The following is a 23,742-nucleotide window of genomic DNA, read 5'->3' as shown; positions in this document are numbered from 1 at the left end:
AATAACCATATGTCCTAAAACAAAACCAATGTAGCAAGAAGAGTGGTATCACTTTGCATTTTTGCAAGTCTCTTCAATATTTGGCTTAGTAGAAGAGAGCTATACTGTCATACTTGTTTCTGCATTCAAACTGTTGTGATAATTGTGGATATTCTTCTTTGTGGATATTTGTTGTTCACTCAACAAATGTCATTCCTTAAAGGTTAGCTAGAGCCTGGAATCTGAAACCAAATCAATGCATCTTTATAACTCTGCTACATTAAAATCCAGTGTTCTATACTGTACTTTGAATGTGTCCTCTTAACCTTCATGATTTTGAAACATCATGCACCGGTCATCTAAAAAATATGAGATCACTAAATTATTCAGATCTTCCACATTGTGACACTTTTTATTATATAATATCAAAACACCATATTTGTTAATATCACAAATCTCATGAGTAAAGTTGTTAAATATTAGAACTGCTACCAAGCTCATAATGACAAATAAGAGTTTTCCAAAATTCTAATTTTCATTTGAAAGCTTAAATTTTATCATTGGCAACAAATACTGTTAGTCATTTTCCTTGAAGAGGTAGGTTTATTTCATTTCCTTTTTTTTCAAGAAAATGTTTGCCAGACACTAAAGTATAAATAACAATAGTTTGTCTGTTGGTTGTTCTTTCAAGAAAAATTCAGTTCCAATGAAAAAGCAGCTACTTCGTTCACAGTTCAATCACAAAAGCATTTTTCCCTGAGACAATCATTCTTCAATAGCCTCAGATGTGCTTTAGGTGTACTTTCCAATTCATCATACAAAATATTAAAAAGACATGTACTCAAGGGTCAGGATCCAATAAAATTAATAAACTTGACTACTTCAAGGACATTCTTATAAGAATCTAGCATTTGTGTGTGTGTGTGTGTGTTGTGTGTGTGTGTGTGTGTGTGTGTTTAGGTGCACGTATGTAATGATAAGGAATACATGAATACTCGTGTCATTTGGTGAGACTGCCTTAATTCAAATTAAGATGATTTATTTTCACACCATTAGTGTAGATGTCAACATGGATATCCCAAAAAGGCCTAAGAGGGTCCATCTTTTGAGAAGCCCTATTCCACAGGATGGCAAGGATTCCTTTCTAGTCCCATCTAGACTTTTAATCTCCATGCTTTGTTCCTCACTGAAATGTCTGCATTTTAAAGGGGACACATTTCCAAGAGGAATCTGTCCTGGGATGAAATTTAAAAGACCATGTCCATTAGTAAGAAAAGATTCTTCTGTGGTCTTTCACATTATATTCACAAGGGCCTGCTCTGCTGCCTTAGGAAACAACAAAAGGCAAAGTCTTATCAACCTTCTCACCCATCCCAACTGTGTTCTTCACAACAGTACTAAAGCTCGCTCTAACTTTCTCCCCAAATCCATGGACTACAAATTATAGGGCAGTAGAAAAAGAAAAGAATTCCAAAATAAGTGAATAAAAGTCCATGCCCAATTTAAGGCTATAGAATTCTCCCATCTAACTCCAGGGACTAAGAGAGGAGGGGCATGTGCCAAATATTACCAGGGAAACAAAAGAAAAGAGATGACTAATAATTCAAGGTTCCAACAAACTCTTTTAAAATTCCCATTGTGTGGCTTTATTTATCTAAGCAGGCAAGTTCATAATAATACATTATCATTTATTTCCTTTGTACAGGAAATGTTAAACTTTAATTAAAGTAGAAGGTATTTGTCAAAGTGTTTTCTATCCCAAATCCCACTGCAGCATGAAGAACAATTGCTTGATCCCATGTCTAATTGGCCAAATGACCAATCAAAAGACATAATGTGACTTAATAGACTTTTTTAAAGACTCAACTATATGCTGCCTATAAGAGATTCACTTCAGTGTTAAGGACACCTATACCGAAAATGAAGGGAGGGAAAAAAGAAACTTAGGGTAGTTATATTTGTATCAGTTAAGGTAGACTTTAAGCCAGACTATAACAAGAGACAAAGAAGGGCATTCTATAAGGACAAAGGGATCAATTCATCAAGAAGATACAACATTTGTAAATGTCTATGCACCCAACATAGGAGCACCTAAACATATCAAGCAAATATTAACAGATCTGAAAGGAGAAATAGACCACGCTTCAACAATAGAGGGAGACTTCAATACCTCACTTTCAACAAGGAAGAGACCACCCAAATAGAAAATCAACAAGGGAATATTGGCCTTACACTACATATTAGACCACATGGACATAACAGATATTTGCAGAACATTTCATTCAACAGCAGCTAAAAACACATTCTTCTCAAGCACACATGGAACATTCTTCAGGGTAGATCACATGTTAAGTCATAAAACAAATTTTAATAATTTAAGAAGACTGAAATCATATCATGCATCTTTTTCAACCACAACTGTATGAAACTAGAAATTTCAAGAAGTGGAAAATTCACAAATAAGTAGAGATTAAACAACATGCTCCTGTAAAACCAATAGGTCAAAGGAGAAATCAAAAAGAATCTTGAGACAAATGGAAATGGAAACACAAATACCAAAACTTATGGGATGCAGCAAAAGTAGTTCTAAGTGAGATGTTTACAGTGATAAATGCCTACACTAAGAAAAAGTAAAGATCTTAAATAACGACCTAATCACACCTCAAGAAAAGGAATAACAAATTAAGCCCAAAATTAGTCGAAGGACGAAAATAACAATGATCAAAGTGGAAATGAATGGCATAGAGACTAAAGAAACAATAGAAGAGATCAATGAAAATAAAAGCTGGTTTTTGGAAAAGATTTTTAAAAATACACAAATCATTAGGTAGACTAACCAAGAAAAAAAAAGGAAAGAAAATAAATAAATAAAACTGGTAATGAAAGAAGAGACATTACAACTGATACCACCGACATAGAAAGGATCACAAGAGACTACAATGAATAATTATATACCAATAAATTGGACAAACTATGAGAAATGGTTAAATTCCTAGAAACATATAACCTACCAACACTGAATCATGAATAAATAGAAAATCTAAATAGACCAACTACTAGAAAGAAGATTGAATCAGTAATTAAAAAAAAAAAAAAAACTCCTAATAAACAGAAATCCAGAATCAGATGGTTTCACTGGTGAATCCTACCAGACATTTAAAGGAGAATTTTTACCAATGATTCCCAAATATTTCCAAAAATCAGGAGAGGAGGAAAACTTCCAAACTTATTTTATGAGGCCAGTGTTACCCTGATACCAAAACCAGACAAGGACACTATAAGAAAAGAAAATTATAGGTCAGTATTCCTGATAAACATATATGCAAAAATCCCCAACAAAATATTGGCAAACTGAATTCAACAGTACATGAAAAGAATTATATACTATAATCAAGTCAGATTTATTCCAGGAATGAAAGGATGGTTCAACATTTGCAAATCAATCAATGTGATACACCACACTAATAAAACTGAATATAAAAATGATATGATCATCTCAATAGATGTAGGAAAAGCATTTGACAAAATTCAGCATTGATTTATGATTTTTAAAAAACCCTCAATAAAAAATGTATAGAGGGTATACAACATAATACATACCATATATGACAAGACTGGAGCTAACATTATACTCAATGGTGAAAAGCTGCAAGCTTTTTCTCTAAGGTTGGAACAAGACAAGGTTGCCCACTCCTGCCAATATTCGACATAGTACAAGCAGTCCTAGCCAGAGCAATTACTCAAGAAAAAGAATTAAAAAGCATCCAACTCAGAAAGAAGTAAAATTGTCAATTTGCAAATGACATGGTTTTATATATAGAAAACCGTAAAGACTCCACCAAAACAAAAACAAAAACAAAAACAAAAACCAAAAAACAACCATGTTAGAATTAAAAAAATCTAGCAATGTTGCAAGATACAAAATCGGAACATAAAAATCAGTTGCATTTCTATAAACTAATAACAAAAAACCAGAAAGAGAAATTAAGAAAATAATCCTATTTAAAATACATCAAAAAGAATAAAATATCTAGGAATAAATTTAACCATGAATATAAAAGGTCTCTACACTGAAAACTGATACATTGATGAAAGAAATCGAAGAAGACACAAATAAATGGAAAGATAGTCTATGCTCATGGAGTGGAAGAAGCAATATTGTAATATCCATACTATTCAAAGCAATCTACAGATCCATTGTAATCCCTATAAAACTTCCCATGGCATTTTCCATAAAATAGAAAAAACAGGGGCAGCCCCGGTGGCACAGCGGTTTAGCGACGCCTGCAGCCTGGGGTGTGATCCTGGAGAGCCGGGATAGAGTCCCACATCGGGCTCCCTGCATGGAGCCTGCTTCTCCCTCTGCCTGTGTCTCTGTCTTTCTCTTCGCTCTCTCTGAATGAATGAATAAATAAATCTTTAAAAAAAAAAGAAAAAAAGAAAAAGAAAAAACAATCACAAAATTTGTATGGACCCACAAAAGACTCCAAATAGCCAGAGCAATCTTGAGAAAAAAGAACAAAGGTGGAGGCATCACACTTCCTAATTTGAAACTATATTACAAAGCTATAGTATTCAAATCAGTATGGCATTGGCATTTAAAACAGACACATTGGCATCTATGCTAAGTGAAATAAATCAGTCAGAGAAAAACAAATACCATATGATTTCACTTATAGGTGGAATTTAAGAAACAAAACAGATGAACATATGGGAAGGGAAGGAAAATTAAAATAAGATGAAAACAGAGAGGGAGACAAAACATAAGAGGCTTTTAATCATAGAAACAAACAGGGTTGCTGGAGGAGAATTGGATGGGGGTGGGGTAACTGGGTGATGGGCATTAAGGAGGGCACGTGACATAATGAGCACTGGGTGTCATATGCAACTGATGAATCACTGAATTCTACCTCTGAAACTAAAACAAAACAAAAACAAAAACAAAATCAGGCACATTGCTAGTGGAGCAGAACAAAGAACCCAGAAACAAACTCACACATACATGGTCAATTAATTTGTGACAAAAGTGCCAAAAATACATAATCAAGAAACAACAGTCTCTTCAGTAAATGGTAATGAGAAAACTGAATAACCACATGCCAAAGAATTAAACGGGACCCCTATCCTCCACCATACACAAAGACCAACTCAAAATGAATTAAGACCTGAAACCATAAACCTCTTAGAAGAGAGCTTAGACAGGAAGCTTGACATGGGTGTTGGGGATAGTGTTTTGAATCTGACACCAAACCCAGCTTCACCGCTTTGTGGTAGGCCACACACAGATTTCATCAACTAATAAAGAATTCCTATTCTATCATTTAGATTGCTAGGAGAAATAAAAGGCAGGCATTCTTCCATTTTTCATAATTTCTTACAATGGTCAAAATCCCTCACCAAAAGGAAAGATCATCTTACTATAGAGGTGACTCCCACTTTAATTGAATTTAATAAATAAAAAGTGGTGGTCATGTTGTGTGCTTAGTCTCTTCAATCAGGACTGCTAAAAAGTACCTCCCACAAGAAGCTGTCCTTGACCATCCCATCCAAAAGAGCACCCTCTCTCTCTCTCATTCTCTGTCCCCAAGCTCTGCTTTCTGTATCTTTTTTTTTTTTTTAACACTTATCATTACCCAGTATAATACATTTTTTAATTCTCTTTCTCTCCCAGTAAAAGATAAACTCTATGAAGGCAAGAGTGATTCTTTGGTTTCATTCAACAGCAATAGAACAATGCTGGAAGTTCTAACCTGTCATATTGTTAGAAGATACCTTTGTTGAATGATTGGGATATTCCCTCATTTGTTTTATTTATGTAGAATAAATAATTTGCTTTATATCATAGCTCTCCTAATCCTTTAATCGTTGGAAAATTATTGATGACTAGATAAAAAAAGTTACAAGATGAGCATACATAGAAGCAACTACCTATTAGCAATTGATCTGAAATGAAAACAAAGCACCCTAAAGGTGTATGCATATCAAGGAGAGACTTAGATTTGACTATAAAATGTAACTGACAGGCATGGTTTTGTGCATTTTTTATATGTAAATCAAGGCACAGATGGCATTTTCTCATGCTTTGGTAAACTGAATCTGGGCCCTCTTCCATCGTCTTCAGTGGACACAGACAACTTCCACACCATAGGGCACATTCTGAACCCATGGTCCACACTCTAAAGTCCCACGAGTACAGAGCCCCCATCCAGACTCTGTGCTTTATGTGCAATGTTAATGATCAGCAGCTCCAACCTCCTACAATGGGTCTAACAACAATTTCTGCTACACTCATGATGTTTAAGGTCACCAAAAGAAGCAACTATTTTGGAGTTATGCACTTTTCCTCAGTTCTCTCTCTCTTTTTTAAGATTTTATTTATTTATGATGAGAGACAGAGAGAATGAGAGAGAGAGAGAGAGGCAGAGACACAGGCAGAGGGAGAAGCAGGCTCCATGCAGGGAGCCAGATGTGGGACTCCATCCCAGGACTCCAGGATCACACCCTAAGCCGAAGGCAGGTGCTAAACTGCTGAGCCACTCAGGTGTCCCAACTTTTCCTCAGTTCTTATCTCTCTTTGTCCAACATCAGATTTGGAAAATCATATATTTTATCCAAATCAAAAAGAGTTTTGAGCATATATTAGTGAAATGAATGAGGCTACAGAAGTTTAGAAAGCTAAGTAATTTGCCTGATGTCACACAACTCAGGGCTGTTTGAATTAGAAGAAACACTTTAGTACTATTTGCCAATCTTTCTCACATTATCATGTACATTGAAGATTCTCTATAACTAAATGGTATCAACACTGGGATCAGAACTGAGGAGATAAGCACAGGAAGTCCAGACTTTGCCCAGTTGCCCCAAAGCTAAGACATCTTTGCTCATTTACCCCAGGCTTTGCCCAGTTGCCCGAAGAGCTAAAAGGGTTAATATGGACATACCTGTCCATACCCATACCTATCCGTATCCATTTGCAGTGCCAGCATGCATACCAGCTGAGAAGGCCTATTCCATTCCTCTTTTGTTATGAGAAAGCCTTGAAATGGAGAGGGAAGGGATTGGCTGAAACAATATAACCAATTGGTACCAGAACCAGAACAAAAAGCTACTGTCCTGACCCTCCCCCAGTGCTATTAACAACTATGATGGTGGTGACAACAGTGAGACTCTGAGAGGTTAAGAAAGTCATTTGCATGAAGTTACATAGTAAGCGGCAGAGCTGAGATTAAACCCAAGTCAGTATCATACTGCTGTTTCTATAACACAATTTTCTCCTGTGGAGATTAAGTGTATTTTATGGTATCCTAATTATTTTTAAATGTTTGCCATCTTTTAACAAAATCATTCCATTTAGTTATCTACATAAACATGAATTTATCATATATCCAAAACGCAGTGTAGCATATACACCAAAGCAAAACCTTTCTGAACTAAGGTGGTTCCAATACACCCATTTGCAGAAGGAGAAATTGAGACCTAATTAAAAATCAAGTCCATACACAGGTACCATGGGAGAAATCAAAGATAAAGGCTTGATTCCAACTCCTATGGCTGCTCAGGAAATCATAACACAGAATAACAAATGACTTAGAAAAATGAATGATACTGTCTTAGGAAGCATTTTATGAGCAAATAATAAAAAATAATGGTTAACATTTAATGAATTCTGAGTATGTGCCAGGCATCCCAAGCATCTTACAAGTATTAACCAATACAATATCCAAAACAGCCCTATCAGGGGGAAAATACCATTATCTTCATTTTATGGATGAGGACATGAGGCACAAATAAGTTAATTTGCCTAGTGGGTAACACCCTGTAGGTGGCAGAGTCAGGATTTAAACACAGGATGTGTGGTTTCACAGTCCACAGTTTTTACCACCATGCTATTTCACCTACCCTGTGAAACTCAAAAAGAATAATCACGATTTTGTGAGTGGAAGAGAGTGTATGTGAGAGAGAGACAGAGAGGAAGAGGGAATTTTATTGGAGAAAGAATAGATACATAAGGATGGAAACTATATTTGAACCTCCCTCCCCCCCTCAAAAAAAAAACCCACAAAAGCCACTTCTGTGAACTGTACTGGGGTGTCAATCCAGAACCAGGCATAGGCCTCACCTGCCAGCAGGACAGTTCAGGCTCTGGGGGTGCCCAGTGGCTTTCTCTTCTACTTCACTAAGTTTCTTCCCCACCCTTTGGGGCTCTTCATTGAATCAAAATAATGGTGGAAACATCTGTGAAAGGAGTTTGAGCCAGAAAGTGGTAAAAATGTACTTACAGAGCTTATTAACCTGGTTCTTTCCAGCATCTGCAAACCTCAGAAGGCAATACTGGAAGGCAGCCTGAGCTATTCAGAGAATAAACGTTCATTTCCGATTTCTCGTTTAGCAGGGTTTTTTTCCAGTAATAAAATAATCAAGGTTCTTTTTTTTTCCCTAGGAAAAGGATGTTTTCTATATATCAATTATATTAACACACACTACTTCAATTAAGCCATCATCTTTGTTTCAATTAAGACATCAAGTAAATCTCCATTTCAATTTAGCCATTTCTCTTAAAATCTTCTCCCACTGTGTTTGTTACACAGTAAACAGTCTGAGAGAGCAAACATCTCAAACAGTAGTGAAGCCCCCGTGGAAAATGCCTTTAGATCAGCAGAGACCACTAAGGGGCTCATAGGTTAAGCCAAAGGGTGATCAGAACTCTCTAGCATGGACTCCACCTGCAAAGGTGTCCATATGGCACTATAATCAACAGAAGTCTACTCCATTTTCCATCATGCTTTACGTTAGCCCACAGCGAACAACACACACTCCTATCAAAGGGTTAACATACCCATAAAATCATTAATAACAATCAAAACAAAATTTAGGAAACGTATGATCCAGGTTGGAAGGTCAAACCAATGTGTGATCAATCACTGCTATACACACCAACACAGAGAATGTGGTAGGCATAATCCAAAAATCTCTCTATACATTCTGAAATGATCATAGTCATCTTTGTCCCAAACTGCTCAACACTAATGTTCCAGATTGCCAACAAATGATGCTTCTGGTTGTACATGAATTTAGGGATTTCCCCAGAACCCCAAAAGGCCTGCAATAGGAGAGCCACAGCCTTACCAAGCTCTGGAAACAGGAGCTCTGGCAGGACTCAGGGACAGGACCAGCTCTGGGATGGAAGCTAGAAGACCTCTGATGATGTTCCTAATTTGAAAGATGTAAATAAAGACCACCTCCAAGTTGCAGCTACTAACTCTCATGTCACCAGGCACACTGCAGCACTGGGTTCTTCCAAGTTATACGAAGTCAACAAGAATTGTGCCAGCAAGTGTGCCCCCCTGCAGGGTCCCCCACTCCTGGCCATGAAAAACTCAGAAAGAGCACAGCTGGGGTCTTCCATCCCGGGGGCTGTTTCTAGCAGCTCAGCGCTGAAGCACCACTTTTCTGGCTTGTAAACTGAGAACATTGATCCAGCTCCCATGAAGAGATATTACCTATGAAACCTCCCTCCCTGGGAAGCCTTAAGAGAGAGTATTTTAGAAAGAATTCCACAGTTTAAAAACAAAAACAAAACTATGCCTCCTTGAGGCTGCAATCTGGTGACAATGAATACCGCGATCTGCAATACATGTGCTTCTGCTGAGACCTTGGGCTAATAGCCAGATTAATTGTTACCCATTTTCCAATAGACCTATATTTCCATTTCTGTGTGGGATGCATGTTTGGGCACATTTCCAAGGCCACCAGTATGGCTGTCATTTAGAATGTCACATTTTCTATACCCTGAGTATGCAGCCCCTCTCCCGTGGCACCCCTGCAGGCTTGGCATCCCCCCATTCCAGTGGCAGTGCATCCGAGAGTGCTAGAAGCCCATGTGTTCCTCCTGAGTTAGACCCCAGGCTGGGGTTCCTGGGGAGACAATTAGTGCTGTTTCCAGCAGAGCCAACCAATCATCACCTGCTCAGTCAGGCAGCAGTTCTCAGAATAGGTTCTGGGACTCCCAGTGAGATTGGGGGGAAGCCTTATGGCAGCTATGGAACCCAGGAAGCCCACCTCCAAGCACCACTTTGCAAACAATGGCAGAAAGAGTAGGCTGTCGTGATAGGAAATACCGCCCTTCTTTCTTCTTCGGCTTCCTGATCCACTTCCAGTAACCTATTTTGGGGCATACCCTCCTCCAACCTTGAGTTTTCAAAGGGTCTGCCACGCGGAAAGGGACTGAGTTATCATTCTCTAAGAGGCTGTTTGGGGTAGGAACCAAGCTTGTAAGAAAAAGAATATGTATGACTGGCTTTTCCATTTTCCTTGAAAAATGATGGAAGACACAGGACAGGTCATTAAATAAAATATTTAAGAAGTTTGGAGCCAAAAAAGATTGGCCTTAGCCAAAGACACAAATAGTTTTCTCATCATTTTTCCTGTGACTTGACTTTGTCTATGTAAACTGTCAACCAATGACCCTGGGAAATGTTCTCACATACAGAGTTCTGGATAAACCCAAAGGTCTTTGAGCCCAACTTTGTCTCAGAGAGTTGACTTTCCCCAGCTACCTTGAGACTTGCCAGTTTGACACAGGAGTCTCAATAACACCACTGATTTTCCTAAACAGTCCCAGACACAAGGAAGTCTTCTCTTTCTTCATCCTTCTGCCAAACATACCTCTTATCAGGGGCTACTGCTCCCACCACAGAACTCAATCCACCAATGAGCGATTTACCTCAGTGAGTCAGCTAATATGGCTTCACACACTTTAGCTGGACATTTTAGGGGCTGAGGGATATATCGTGCGTTGGCTCCTGTACAGAAGGCAGTATTTCTAGACACATCACATCATCAGGAGATTTCTATCTCAACAACAGATTACTGTAATGTACTTAGTTATTAGAGCCTTTACTGCTATAATGAATAAGACATGATTAATCTGAGCTATAAAAAGAAATTATAATAAAAACCATAATCTCCTACATGGGTGTAGAGCTTTCTTTTCATTAAAAAAAATCGTACACAATTTTCACATAAGTTCAACTATTTTACCTATTCAAGAAAGAATCTTGGGAAAGAGGAAACAGAACCATCATTAGCGACTACTCACCTTTTCCAGGTTAAAGACAAAGAGACAGAGAAACTGCAAAAAGTGACACAAGTCTCATTCGATCAGGAGTGGAGGCTGACAAGAACCTGGACTCTGCTCTGAAGGACTTTTCTACCTGGGCTCAAGCTCAGGAGCCACCATAGCCCTCTGTCCTATTTCCCAGGAAATTTTTTTTTTAAGATTTTATTTATTTATTCATGAGAGACATAGAGAGGGGCAGAGACATAGGCAAAGGGAGAAGCAGGCAGGACTCAATCCCAGGACCCTGGGATCAGCTGAGCCAAAGGCAGAAGCTCAACCATTGATCCATCCAGGTGTCCCTCCCAGGAAATTCTTTGGCCTTGTATTCACCAAGGAGAAATTCCAAGGTGGGAAGCCTTCAATCTGGGAACTCTTTGGTTAAATCCTATCTTGGTCCCTATAACTCCAGGAGGAGGAGCAAGAGCAGAGATGAGGCTGGCCCACCCCCAAAGCCCCTGCGCCCCTGCATCTTCCCCTATTCTGGGAGAATTCAAGCAGCCTGGCATGTAGGTAATTTAGCAGCCTGCTGTGTTCTCAAACAACGGCCCGTAAACAATGATTGGCCAATTTCATTCTAATCTTCCCAATTTTGCTCTAATTAAAATCAAGCTGTAGCTTTCAAACAGTTTAATTAAGGCTGATTGGGAGAAATGGGGAGGGGAGACTCAAGCTTAGAGGAGGACGAGGTCACTGCTGGTCGAATTTCACCCTGTCCAGTTGGGGCTCCAGGGCTTGGAGAGAGCACTGAAGGCAGTGTGTTTGTAGGATCTCCAGGAAATACAACACACTCCTTGGAATGAAGGGCCAGTGAATCTATGAGACCAGAATGAACTGAAGGGGGAGCTAAGATCTGTGTTTTCCCAGGCACAGAAAGCTCAGCCCTGCCCTGACCTCCTGACCTGCTCCCCACAGCAAATCTGTTCAGCTGTAGAGAAAAAGGCTCAGGTCACCACTCTTTGCCTCCTGCTATGCTTGTCCTTGCTCAGCAAGCTAACAGCCGGGGCCTTGCTTCTCCACAGCAAATGTCTGTGGGCTTCCCATTATCTACTTAACTCTTAAGAGAATCCTCCACCCCCGACTGGCAGCTCCTTCCATTATTCTACAAGTTTATTCCTTTGTGATGAGAAAGCCTTTCCAGAATTTGGGTGCATTTGCTTTTTTATATGAGCCACTCTTCTTTGGACTAAATATTTTCTGTTCCTTCAATAGTTTCTAGATTCCCAGGCCTTTATGCTAAACCTTCTCCACTTGCAATCTAGCTTGTTAATGTGTTTCTTTTTAAAGATGGCAACCAAAATTAAACACAATTCAGTAGCTGTGTTCTGAGCCATGGAGAGTACAGGATACAATTTCTGAACACATCATTATCATCAACATTATAACTATCCTCATTGTGTCTATCTACTGAGCCCCTGTGCTACCAGTCATGGTACTGGGTGTTTTACATATTTTTAAATCATCACCACAATCTTATAAATGCCAGTGCGGTAGACTGAATCCTCATTCCCATGTGGATTAGAAAGAAAGCCTTTTGCTATGTGACTTCGCACTATCAGTCACTCCTATGGATGGACCTCATTTCCCTCCCCCAGTGACACTGGGCGTAGCTACGTGACTTCACTCTGGACAAATGAATGTGGACAGAAGTGACAGGGTGCCAGTCCCTGGCCAAGATCTAAAGAGGCATTGCATTTTTCCCCTCTTCTTCCTGCCTGCCTGCCCTGGCCATGAGAATTGCTTCTCCTTCTGCCTGAGACCCATGATAAACGTGACCGGAGAAAACACCAAATGGCCTCCTCGCAGACCTGTAGCCTGAAGCACACTAAACCCAGCCAACCTACAGATGCATGAATGAGAAAAATTATTATTGTTTTAAAATGAGTTTGGGGGTTACTTTTATGTCCATAAGTATGGCAACAGTTAACTAATACCTGACACATACCACGAGTTTAGTCTTATTTTATAGCTGAGCTAGCTGAGGCTCAGATAAGTATCTTCGTCAAGGACACAGAGCTAATCAAAAGTGAAGACAGTTTATGATCTTTCATACATATATATGATCTTTCATATATGTATGAAATCTATTTCCTTTATTAACACTCCTGAATATTGCATTCCTTTTTAATATTTATATAGTAAATTTATTTAAATTCTCCCACTTGTTTTATTAAAGTATTGTTAACACATTTACATTCCTTTTTTTTTTTTTTTCAAGACAAAAATATTCTTGGCTAACAGTAATCTCATAGTCAACCAGAACCCCTCATTTCTTTCCAATCCCAGATTCGTTTTTTGTTTTTGTTTTTGTTTTTGTTTTTGTTTTTGTTTTAATGGCTGAGCCAGTCCATGTCTTTCCTGAATTAGTGAAGTTGGCATTCTGAACTTAAATCTAGGGCTTTGCTCTTTACCACCTTCTTGCATTCCATCCTTCTTGGCAAAGACTGAAAAGTGTTCTCAAAACCATTTCTACCTTCCCCTTGGGATCAGAGATACACAAATTTCCCCCAGCTTCCCCTGTGTTTAAATGTAGTCATGAAAAAAAAATATAGTCATGTGGGGCACCTGGGTGGCTCAGTAGTTGAGCGTCTCCCTTCAGTTCATGTCGTGATCCCAGGGTCCTGGGATTGAGTCCCACATCGGGCTCCCCGGAGGGAGCCTACTTCTCGCCCTGTGTCTCTGTCTCTCTCTGTGTGTTTCTCATGAATAAATAAATAAAATCTTTAAAATAAACAAATAAATATAGTCATGTGACTGGGTTCTGGCCAGTGGAATGAGAACCCAGACCAAGCCCATAAAGACTTCCCATGAAACCCTTCCTGCTCCCTCTCTTTCCTTGTTTACCAGGACGCTGGGGGAGGACAGAGTGTGACTAAATGGACGGAATGTTGGTCTTGAATGATTTCATGAAACAATCTCCTTTTAACCATCTCATAAATTGCACCAGACATGAGCAATAAGTAAATAATTAAATAAACTTGTACTAAGTCACCGAGATTTGGAGACTGTCTATTCCAGCAGTTAGCCCACTCTAATACCTCGATCGTGTCAATCTCCTGTTCCAGCCTGGCAAAATCATCTTCACTCTTGATTTTATGGCCTATCTTCATAAGGGTCTCTTTCAATTACCTGATTTTATTGTCTATGTAGTCAAGCATCCATGCTCCCATTTCTCCTCAGCTCAGTAACATTCTCATATGGGGTCTCTTTCTCTTGCTTTCTGAGTCTAGATGGAAATGGTGTTAGTTTTGAGCCGCTTGATTTTTATGCTGGAGAATCACAGTGTGTGAGTCCTGCTCTAAGGGAAAAGTACCTGTCACTGTGAAGGATTTACGGTGAACTATCTATAACTATAAAATCAATGAATAGATTAACTGAGGCTACAGTTAGGGAGAACAGAATGTGGATTTTAAGTGATAAATCTGATTAATGTATGGAGATTAAAGTAGAAAGAATTTGATATAGTAGGAATGCTCCTGCTTTCTTTCCTCTTCCTCAATTAAACTCTTTGCATTTTCTCTTCTTCCCTCTTCTCAAGATTTCCCACTCTATTTTGTTCCATATCTATTCTCAGGAGACCCCCTCATAAAAAGAATAACGCACTTATCTTGAAATAAACCCAATTGTACTTTTAGTTATCACCAAATAGTCCTAATAAAGAAAGTCCTATTATTCTACCCATTTTACTGATGAGGAAAATGAAGCTCAGATGCAAAACAACTTGTACGAGTTCACCCAACTAGAAGTAACAGAACTGCAATTTACACCTACACAGTATGATTCTAGAGCCTGGAGCCTCAACCACTTGTTTTCTCCTTCCATCTAATTCAGTCCCAGAACATCCTACTCACACTGAGGGATTTCATTCTCTTATTATATCCTTAACATGTGGCAGACATGGTACTGGGAACTAGAGATAAAAAGATGAAATAAAACGTGTTCGTTGCCTGAAGGAGGTCAGAGCCGAGAGAAGAACAAATAAAGACAGGTAAGTAAATAAATACACAAAATAAATTCTATAGCAGAAATATGAACATATTGATGGGAAATCATAAGTAGAAATAACCAACCCTCTTGCAGGAGCCAAAGAAGATTCCACAGGATGCTGATCTTTAAGTGGGTTTGAAAGGTGAGCAGGAGTCTGGCTGGCAGAGAAAATGGAAGGATCTATTCAGGAAGTGGGAATGGGACATGGAAAGACACACGGGATCTAAAGGAGCCGTCTGTATCTGGGTGAATCTGGAGATGTTTAGTGAGACTGGAACAAAGGATAGCAGGAATAAATGGTGGGGTACAGTCAGCAGCACAGGGTCAGTGTTCATTGGATATTTGTTGAAATAGTGAATGGATGGATTTGGAAGGGACTCTCATGTCAAGAGAATGCATTCAAGTTTTATCCTTTGGGCACAGAGGAACCTGCAGAGGATATCAGGCAGGTTGGATCGGACAAAGTACCAGTGGTAAACAGCGAAGCCAGGAGAAGAGAGAAGAGACTGACTTTGAAAGACAGCTCCGAGATGGAAGCCACACAACTCAAATGGGGGAAGAGGATGGGGAAGAGGCAGGAGTCAGTAGGCGGTGGCTGTACCATTACAGTTCCCAGACCATGAAGCACAGCAAAGGATACAGGAGACCTAAGTGTAGTAGGAAACATGAGTGCCATTCTGGTTATGATTTTACCACAGAAACTACATCTAGGTGTCCCCAAATCAAATCAAATGGGAAGTGGATCCAATGCCTTGAAGAGCTGAAGAAAAAATTAGGAAACCCCCTCCCCACCACACATTTAACTTGAATGAAAAACCTGTATTCTCCTACCATAAGCACAGCACATATTTCCAACTTTTCCTGAAGCAATGGTGCTTCAGTTCCAGAGTAAAGTCACATCTTCTGAGGCATACCTGTGACCTAGAATCACCACCACTAACCTTCCAGAACTGCCTGGAACACAGGAAGTCAAAGAAGTCTGTAGGCAGGAAAATGCCTGATCCGAGGAAAGTCCATAATGTTGAACTACTACTGATCCGTGACAGAAGCCTTGAGTTCTCTGAAAGATGAGCAAGCCAGCAAGCTCTCTAGGAGCCAGAATTGGAAGAAAATGTCACGACAAAGTAAATTTCTGGAATTTTCCTTATGCAGAAAGATGAAAAGGGAGAGTCGGGCAAAAGAAACAAGGACAGTTTGAGAGAGAATGGGAGGAGGGGAAGGAGAGAGAGAAGAACTTCTGGAGGGAAGCCACACAGTACCAACAAGTCAAAGAATCAGGGAGGATAAAAGTCTCCAAGAATCTAAAGACCTGACATGGAAAAGAGGCATTTAGACTTATTGTCAGGAAATAAAACAAGAAAGCAGAGTCAGGACCAGTAAGTGGAATTATGGGAAGAAAGACTAATTCTGTTTCAGAAAGATCTTTCTAGTGTTTGGGGCTGTTGCATGGGAATTGGCCTCAGTGAACACCCAGGACTGGAAGCACTCAAGCTAAGGCTGGTTGACCACCTCTGTGGGGATTTGTAGGGTGGTTGTCTACACTGGCAAGGAAACAGGTGATTTTCAAGTTTCCTTCTAATTCACAGATCTAAGCATCACTGGGTACCCTCCTGCCACCCCATGCCATCAGGCCTCTTCCAGTCACTGCCTTGGCAGCTTCAGCCTTGTGAAATCACCAAATCCATGGTTCCCAGATTTAGTTTACCGACCTCCAGGCACTAATGTGGACACAGCCCTACTTAGTGGTAACAGAAGGCAAACATGTATTATCTGCCTCTGGGGCCATGTTTCTTCTTCCTTTTTTTTTTTTTAAGGATTCATTTATTTATTTCAGAGATTGAGAAAGAGTGCAGTGGGGAGGGGCAGCAAGAAAGGGAGAGAGTTCCAAGCAGACTGCACACTCAGTGTGGAGCCCAACATGGGGCTCGTTCTCATGACCCTGAGATCACAACCTGAGCCAAAATCAAGAGTCAGATGCTCAGCGGACTGTGTCACCCAGGCACCCCAACAGCCACATGTCTTCTATCAAGTTCCATTTGAGCATGAATTCCCAGATGACCAAGGCTGACATTCAGGGACGAGCACAGCCTCCTTCCTCTCCATCTTTACAGACTCACAGCCTAGAACATATAGAGAAGCAGCCAAGTCAAGGCCAGCTTACTGTGCTATGTACAGTTTACCCTGGTCCTTGGGAACCAACAATGTTAAGGGACCATCACATGAGGGTGTTTACGTGCTTCTGCGGATCCAGAACTCACTCCCTGAAGAGTCTCCCTTCCTGTCCCTGCTCTGTCATTAGCCTGTCTCCAGGTAAGGTACAGGCTCTCCTGGCACACAAGGACAATGAGAATTCTCTCAGGCACTGGGGCTGATAATGAAGGGTTTGGTGTGGTGCTGGTTCTGGCTATCACATTTTTCTCCCAACTGGGGCTATCTACCTGGCCAGTGAGACTTTTTGTCCACCCTGACCCATTGTGACACCAGAGTTTGTTTTGTCTTTGTAGTGGGATCGAAAAAGAGGCACATTTCTGGGCTTAGGGACAACCAGGGAGCATTAAAAAAAGTGCAAAGTGTGGGTATTGGGATAAACATCCAACTCTTGACTTCAGCACAGGTCATGATCTCAGGGTCATGAGGTCGAGTCCTGTGTAGGACTCTGCGCTCAGTGCAGAGTCTGCTTGTCCTTCTTCCTCTGCTCTTCCTCCCCTTACTCATGCTCTCTTTCAAATAAATAAATAAAATGCTGAAAAAAAAAGCAGATACAGAGGGAAAAACACAGCAGGCAGAGGGAGCTGTGCTAGACTCCTCCACCTTCCCCAAACCATGTCCCAGGTGTAACAGCCCTGATCTGCTCCCACCTATACCTGCAAATCCCACAACTAGCTGTGAAGCCCCAGCCTCCATCTGATCCCATGGTGTGCTGTGGACTGCAAAGGGAAGGGAGAGTGACCCAAAGCATATGTCACTTGTGTCAACGTAAGGAACTGGCAATTTAAGAAGTATCCTAATAAGCAGAGGTTATTTGCATCACCAAAGGGTTTTTCTGGCTTTATGAAAATATCCTTTGAAACATAAGACATCTCTAAATGTGTAGCTTATAAATCAGAAGATACCTGATCCTAAAGGCAGGAGTTACAGATTTACTTAACACTGAATTTTTATAAGCCATTGCCAGGCAAAAAAAATAAGATACTGCATTTTGGAATGGCATTAAGTGTCCCTCTAGTAGAGGATTCGATTTACAGAAATTCAATTTACACTGCACCCTTACAGAAATATACCAGCAATGTAAAGCCGACACACACAGAATTTGCTGTGGGTGAATTGTTTCAGGAAGATTCATCTGTAGCTTCCTCCCACAAAGGGTTCCCCAGAGCCCAAGCACAGATGGAGAACTTTGGTGGAAACAGAGGACTACAGGATCTCTGAGTGAGATGAGCCTGCTGAGCCCCTGAGGCCCTTCTTCTGAGTCCCAAAGACCTGCTGGAATGCCATAAGGAAGAGCAGGAGGGACAGAGAGCACAGGTGGCTACAACTAAAGGCACCATCTCTCTGGGAACATTAAGAATCCCAGGCTCAAATTATGTATCTGATTCAATAAGCACTTAACAGTCAGATCCTCTATTGTATGGATTGAGGGCTGGCTCTTCCTCTTACCAGATGTATGACATTCTCTAAAACTCAGTGTCTTCATCTGTCATATGTATACAGAGAGCTCCCTTGTAAGTTTCTCATTATGATAATTGTAGTGTGTGTGTGTAAGTGTGTGTGTGTGATACATATGATATAGATCACTTAGTAAATGTGGGGCATGTAATGAACACTCAATATATAGTTATTATTATTTATTAATATTACTAATATTTAATAGTGGAGGGAATACTTTGCTTTCTTTCCCGGGTTAAAGAGAAATTGTGGCCAATGTATCTGCCCTCTCGGAACAACCTATTTTCTTTGCCCCCTACTCCTTCATCCCATGGGAAAATCAGGGAGGTTGGTAGGAGGCATCTGTCTTGTGGTTCATGCTCAATACTGTGTGATCGATGCACTGAGATCCCTGCTTATGAAACGTTCTTATCTCTCAAACCGCCATGCCCTCCAGCAGACTGTCCCTCTGAGAGTGTCCCCCTCCTCACAGCCCTTGGGGGGCTCCACCTGAGGCCACCTACCTGGCCCATCCATAGCATTGAGCAATGCCTTCTCTAGAGGCTTCACTTAGGATGGGGCAAATCAGTCAGGTGCACCAGCAGGCTCCAGTTGTCTCTGATTTGAGTCTGGGATGGATTGTGGGGAGAGGAACCCTGTCTGGGACTCGGGTCCAAGCCTTCACCTCTAGCCCACCTTGGTGGTAATAAATGTGTTCTGCTTGCCCTCAGCACCTTGTGAGTGCACTCACCTGCTCCCATCCTGGAGGAGGAGATGGATGGTAGGCGTGGGGACCAAACTCCCCAGGCGGCAACCTGGACCACTGCACAGACCTCCCCACCTCCGACCACCTGCTCCGGGGAATCTTCCTGGAGGGCAGAGGCCCCTGAGTCCTGGCCATGTCTCCTTCACCACTGTGTCCCCAGCACTTGTGGAGTGGCCGGTGCACTCACGTGCTCCATCAGTACGTGCTGAATGAAGAAATGCCCCGCCACGTGCCACTCACTGTTCTAAGCAACACGGACTGAAATAATTTTCTTGTGGGAGACGTGGGAAGCCCTGAGGTGGGATAAATGTGGCAGAAGCGGAATAAAGAAAAAAAAATGAGAATCCCTGACCCAGAAAAAGCTCTTCTCTTGAGGAGAAAAAAAAGGAAAAGGAAAAGACCACATGACTAGCCAGTGTCCCTGTCTGCCGGCATCTGTGTTGTGATGGTTTCTAGACGGAGCCTACCTCACTCGTCTCTCCATGTACACAGCTCTAAGTAGCAATTCATTCATGAATAAAATTAATTATTTCTGGAAGCAAAAATTAATCCTCTTTTTCTCTGCACGACCGACTCAAGATCTTGCTACTAAATCTCATCTGAAAACAAAGCTAATCTTGCTTTCCTCCCCTCGGTCATCCTAGATCTTCCCCGCATTTCTTGCACATTTTTAGTTTTACATTTTTCTCTTCACAGACCATCTTTGTAATCCTATTTTAAGCCAGGGTGGACAACCTGGATATAGCCCCCAAGGACATAAGAAAATTTGGGCAAGAGTCATTTTGTCCTGGGGGAACCTGGTACTGGCTTCCTGAGAGCTGATTCTGACGTGGCATCCGGGTCATGGACAAATCCATCCATCACTCACTGCAAACGTACTAAGTGTCTTCTCCCCAGCCTTTGAGATGCTACATTCCCATGTGTTTTCCAGTATGTGGACTGTCACTCAAACTGGACTGCTGAGCCCCCAGAAACCTGCAGAAGCCTGTTTTCTCTCTTTTGTAGTTTGCTGTAGTGCCCAGAATCATACCTGTAAGAGGGCCAAGTGAGCAAATACACAGTGTGCTAAGTCTACCCTGTATCTGATTTTTTAAGCATAAAAGGTGCTGGATTTTCAGATAAACCAGTGACTTTCTTGGGCCTTACAGCACCGAGTACCATTTTCTCACCAGCCAAAAGTTCACATCCCATTTTTCTCAGGTAGAAACAGAAGGAATAGCCTTTGGCTCTACCTTCACCAGATACACAATTATTTTTGCTTCATTCTACTCATCGTTAACATAGGAAAATGACATGCCCCTCCAGGTGAGAGTGTTTTGAGACTGTACCTTGGCAGAAAGCAGTGTCTAAGGGGCCCTTTTGGGATTTTGGAGGGTCAAGGTATAGCAGAAATGACACAGTGGGACAGAGCAGCTGAAGGACGGACAGGGTCATGTGTTTCATTTTTTTAAAAAAAATATGCATTTTTATTTATTCATGAGAGACACAGAGAAAGAGAGAGAGAGAGAGAGAGAGAGAGAGGCACAGAGACACAGGCAGAGGGAGAAGCAGGCTCCATGCAGGGAGCCTGACGTGGGACTCGATCCTGGGACTCCATGAACATGCCCTGGGCCGAAGGCAGGCGCTAAACCACTGAGCAACCCAGGGATCCCCTGGGTCATGTGTTTCTTGACATTTACACTAAACACATGGGGTTGGCTGCTCAGTGTACTCCCATCCCTGTGGCTACCACACCATTCCCCAGATCTCCAATTGGACACTTTCTACTCATCCATCAGGGTCTCGTCTATTCTTCCCCTTTGATTCCAGCCTTCCTTGACCTTTCTGTACAGAGATCTCCAAATGTATTTATCTGCAAGTTCCATCAGATCAAGAACTGTGACTTCCTTGTTCCTGGCTTTTATCAGACTCTTGTAGAAGCATAACCAAAGAGTTGGCCCTCAAAAATGCTGGTTGAATGGGACACCTGGGTGGCTCAGTGGTTGAGTGTCTGCCTTTGGCTCAGGTCGTGATCCTGCAGTTCTGGGATTGAGTCCCTCATTGGGCTCCCCGCAGGGAGCCTGCTTCTCCCTTTGCCTATGTTTCTGCCTCTCTGTCTCTCTGTGCCTCTCATGAATAAATAAATAAAACCTTTAAAAAAAAGCTAGTTGAATGAATATTGCTCTGTTTATGCTCTTACACTGCAATTGTTTGTTTATGTGTTATTTCTTCTTGTTCTAAGAGAGCAGAACACTTTCTCATTCAGTTATTTTTACACAATGGGAAGCTTCAAAGGGGTCTGTTGCATTGTGTGTTTCTATGTCAGAGATGGAGATAGGATTCTACATAAGGATGAGACTAGGCAAGGCACCATTCAAGGGCCTTCCAGACATTTCTAAAATGAAATTCTTTGGGTGAAGATCTTATGCTGGGCCCATAGCCTAGATTAGATATTATATGTCAGAGGTGCTGTGCATTTAACTAGCACCAAACTCTTGATTAAATTCTCAACATGTTGTTCTGTCCCTCTCCTACCTTCTCACCTGTGGACAGAAAAATACTGCCTGTGACCAGAACTGCAGCCTCATCATTGCCACCTTGCCTCTAATTTTGCTCTAATTTCTTTTTTTTTTTTTTTTACACCATTCATTTTCCCCTTCTAGCCCGACAAACTCCCTTGTTGTCGAAATACAGATCCAGTGAGAAGTTCAGAGATCAACAAATTCACTTGGGTGAGGCCATTTCTCCAGAAGAGCTCATCTTCCTCCTGCCTGTCCCACCCCCCTGAGAACGACAGCCCCTGCTGTGGTGCCCTGCAGCTGCGTGATAACACACCCTTCCTCGACCTCAGTTGCTGTACTGCACGCCTAGGAAATCACTGGGATTTACCCAGGCAGACTCAGGTTGCCTTTGGTTGTCGTTTATTTATGTGGATTGTGATCTCTTAATTGGAGATGGTGCCTCTCCCAGGGTTCACTGTTTATCCAAATCAGTATTTGTTAGTCCGTGAGACGTGGTCCGGATGCTAAATCAGCTCTGGAGCTCCTCCTGTGTGATTGCTTCCACAGCTGCTCTTCGATTCCTCACCTCTCTATCTCCCCGGAGGCACCCACAGGCTGGTTCTAGGCCCTCCAGCCTTTTCTGCTTTTAAACTTTTCTCCCAGCTGCTGGATCTATCCTTATGAGTTCACGTGCCTTGATGCTAGTAACTCCTGAATTTCACCTCCCTTGACGACTATTCTAATTTCATTTGTAACATCTCCTGTAAATATTCCCATGATCTCAGATGCATCCTGGGGGATGCCTTCCTTCCATCTTTCTCCTCCCTCGTCAATCCTGCTCTCCCCTCTACCTCCCAACACTTAGGGTAATCGAGTAGAGTACTTCTCAAGCTTTCGTGTCCCACTGTTCATCTGGGGCTCTTGTTAAAATGCTCTGTAGGTCTGGGGTGAGGCATTGGGTCCAGTAATGATTAAGAGCTCTCAAGGAACACCGATGCCACTGATGCACAACCACACTTGGAGTAGTATGGGTCAAATATTTGTTTGTTCCCATTTCTCGCTTAGCTCAAATGTGAGCTATTACCCAATCTTGATGAACTGCACAAAGACTGTGTTTTTCAGAGGGTTATTGCCTGGGGCCTACTGAAAGGTCCTTTTGCCCTAACTGCCTTCATTCACCACATCACCGGACTCTATACCTGCTCGCCCTATTGGATGTTTCCAGATGCACTTGCTAAAACACATTGCTGCCTCAATCTACATACTTTTGGGTATCACTCCAGCCCCTTGTTTTTCAGTTTTGTCCTACTTTGGTTCTCAAAATTTTCCCAAAATATGATCAAAATATAATATCCTTTTTTGTCAAGGAAGATACCTATTTAATTTCTCTTTTGGTTTGTTTTCCTCCCAAAAGGCTTCTAATGTATCCCCAGACCCTTCCTTTCTAAAAAAGAAGCAGATAGAAATGGGGGTAATAATTTGAAATTATACCTAGCTTTGCTTTTCTCCTAACCACCATATTATGCTCATTGTTCTGTATGATTTCTAACTTTTCTCTCTTAATTTTAATTTATTCTTTCCGAGTTTCAAGCGTTTCATCATAGTGGCTTGGATTTTTTCCAATACCATGATTATCTCTCTATTAAAGCTTTAATACAAAAAGAAATAAAAAAAACAGACTGCTCATTACTTTGATTTGTAGCAAGAAGAGAATGGAACATTACCGCTAGAGTGTTTCGAGAAACCATATTTACATTTGCATCAGTTCA

At 41.2% G+C, this 23,742-nt stretch overlaps 1 protein-coding gene across 2 annotated transcripts in view; it reads right to left on the bottom strand.

Annotated features, from left to right (window-relative positions):
• The window catches only part of BRINP2 (BMP/retinoic acid inducible neural specific 2), a 123,427-nt gene that overhangs the window by 37,566 nt on the left and 62,119 nt on the right, over positions 1 to 23,742 (bottom strand). The window lies entirely within an intron of this gene.

The sequence above is a fragment of the Vulpes vulpes genome, chromosome 13 (genome assembly GCF_048418805.1).
Source record: "Vulpes vulpes isolate BD-2025 chromosome 13, VulVul3, whole genome shotgun sequence".
Classification (NCBI taxonomy): Eukaryota; Metazoa; Chordata; class Mammalia; order Carnivora; family Canidae; genus Vulpes; species Vulpes vulpes.
This window is presented reverse-complemented; position numbering and strand designations above follow the sequence as displayed.